Below are 2389 nucleotides of genomic sequence, written 5' to 3' on the forward strand. Positions count from 1 at the left end.
CAACACCCAAGGGCGCCTCACATCGACTCGTAGCGACTCGCCATCGCCCCTTGCAGGAGCAGTGATGCCCGTCACACACGCCTGTGCACAGGTAAAAATGAACACATCTCGCTCAATGAGCGCGGAAACTCGCTGTGAAAACGCCGACGTAAGAAAGCGCGCCAGCAGCAGCGGGAAAATTGACCTTCGCGCTGCCTCTCGTCTCGCTTCAACGCGAACTAAACGTCGAATGCACAGCGCATACGAAGCTACCGGCACTCGGCGCATGCACTTTGTCCCCATCGCTGATTCGCTTTGAAGATGAGGCCCGTGCGGGCGCGCACTTCGCCCACATCGCGGATCGCTTTCAAGGTACTGCGCCCCGGCGGCCGTGTTGTGAGCAGCAGCCGCCAGAGCAGAATGCACCCCCCTCCCCCCTTCCTCTCCATCGGCTCGCCACCATGCCTCGCGCGCGAAAGACCGCGCGCATCTCGCCTGCCTTCCTCCCTCCCTCGCGTGCGCTACATTGAGCAGCAATTGCCGGCTCACCCTCGTACGCTTTCACTCGCACACACAGCGCGCGGCGACGATTTTATCGCCGTTGGACTTTACACGGAACCTCACGACGACGACGACGGCAAAAATGCGCTTGGAGTGTCCATATAATTGCTATCGCAATAAAATTCTTACTGTGTTGGCGTTTAAATAATTTTAGTCAGTTATACAGCTCTGGGACAATCCAGTAAAGCAACTACAATAAACAAATCAATAGTACTTTTGCCAGGAAAAAATGGTCACGCGGGTAAAGTTTTGTCAGAATTCGGGACTCCTAAGACACATTTTCTGACTGAAGTTGCCAATAAGCAGTTTTTACATATTGAAGACGAATCCTTGTAGGTTCGGTACGCCAACTTTTTGCAGAACCATGTTTAGAGTGCTTGAGAAAATTTTGAATGCGCATACGTCACGTGAAAAGAATGTTTGAATTGAATTCTGGGGTTGTACGTGCCAAAACCACGAAATGCTTATGATGCACGCCGTAGTGAGGGACTCCGGATTAATTTTGATCACCAGCGGATCTTTAACGTACCCCCAATGCACGGGACACGGGCGTTCTTGCATTTCGCCCCTACCGAAATGCGGCGGCCACGACCGGGATTTGATCCCGCGACCGCGCAGCGCAACACCACAGCCAAGGTCCATCTAAATAGGTCGCGACGCTTAGAACGAAAGGCGCGCAAAACCTATCGCCAGAGATATCAGAAAGTGGTGCACGATTACATTCTAGCCACTGTAGCACGATTGAAGCGCGACTAGTCATAGCGGGAGGGGGGAGGGGTTACACTGAAACTAGGAAACCCATGTTAAAAAAAGTGTTCGAGAATTTCAAATCAGAATACTGTAATACGAGAAAATATTCTGTTTCAAATACTTTTCCTCTACTAATACAACAAATGTTAATTTTGTTTCTATTTTACAATTTATTAGTTCGTCCTTGGTGACCCCTACCAACCAGCGATTCTGGCGCAAGACTTGGCAAGGCTGTGCAAACCAGCTATTATTTCGTGCGGAATGGCATTGCTCACCTGAACGCGGCGGTTTCATCCGATTTTTTTTGTTTTATTTCCTTGCGTGTTTGTTCAAAGTGTGGCGTGCGCTTCACTTCAAATGTTGCGTGGCCTAGAGCACGGCATTCATTGGCGAAAGGTGTGAGTACAGATTTTTTTTTTTATCGTGCAAGTTACCGCTACAGCATCCGACGCGCTGTGCCCTTGCGCTGTCTCTCGTCGTGACGATAAATGCGGAACGCTCCGCGAACAAACGTCGCGCTATGTCCGTTCACTCTCCGTCACACAGGCCCTGAGTGTCCGACGGGAAGCAAAATTAGTGAGTCGAATGTTTTCGAAATGATAATGTGGTGCAATGTTGTCTTGTCTGATAAAACTGTTGGATATGAATACATGGTGTCACACGGAATTGCGAATGATTCTGTGAAAAGGTTTCGCATATGTTGCTATAAATAACGATACTGTGTGCTGACCGTAGTATTTTTCATCAATTGAAATAAGTTTTGTTTGGTCATTTATATTGGTTGAATTATTCTAGACGAATAAATGTGAAGTTGCTTTTGAAACCTCTGGGCCACTGTAATTTATTTCTATTGTATTCACTCACCTTCCTAAGGAACCTACTGGAACAATTGCCGTCATAACAGCCTAATTATGTTCACATCAACACATACGCCACTCCTATAGTTTAATGACGCGCTGGTGCTTCAGCTGAGGCGAGTCGTAAGCTTGCCTCACCTCAAAAGAATAACTGCTGGCGTAGCGGTCGAAATACCGGACGCTAAAGAAATTCAAACATTCGCGCCAAGCAACGCAAGACCTTGACATTGCCATTTCCGGTG

This window comes from Dermacentor silvarum, chromosome 6, assembly GCF_013339745.2.
Source record: "Dermacentor silvarum isolate Dsil-2018 chromosome 6, BIME_Dsil_1.4, whole genome shotgun sequence".
Classification (NCBI taxonomy): domain Eukaryota; kingdom Metazoa; phylum Arthropoda; class Arachnida; order Ixodida; family Ixodidae; genus Dermacentor; species Dermacentor silvarum.